This window comes from Myotis davidii, unplaced genomic scaffold (genome assembly GCF_000327345.1).
Source record: "Myotis davidii unplaced genomic scaffold, ASM32734v1 scaffold461, whole genome shotgun sequence".
Classification (NCBI taxonomy): Eukaryota; Metazoa; Chordata; class Mammalia; order Chiroptera; family Vespertilionidae; genus Myotis; species Myotis davidii.
In genome coordinates, this window is record NW_006295825.1 from 3,726,715 (window position 1) to 3,727,161 (window position 447).

Consider the following 447-nt stretch of genomic DNA (forward strand, 5'->3'; position numbering starts at 1 on the left):
CCTCCTGCCCTGAACCAGCGGGCTCAAGCCCACAACTTGGGGTGCAGAAAAACGCCCCATCTTCCTGGCCTTCGGGCCCTACTCTCTATCCCGTCCCGTCTTTGCTCTGAGGGAGAAACTCCATGGCCCTAGCGCCCCCTCTCCCCCCGCCCCCCGCCCCAGCTCGGTCCGGGTTGAAGGGTTTATTCCCAAAGGTCCAGAAGAACTTCTGACACTTGCTGGACTTGATCCCCTTCAAGCCCGCACCCTTCTCACCCCCACGGGTCCAAACGTGATTCCCGACGCAGAGAATCAAGCGCCTTAGGGCTTGGACGGACTTCGGGGGCTCTGAGAGCCATTGGGAGACATGCACGTCCTCAGACGGGAATGAAAAGTTAGAATAAGCCCGAGTCTGGCTCTCCTCCTCCCCCCGTCTCGGACGCGCGCCCCTGGCCGTCCGGGGAAGGG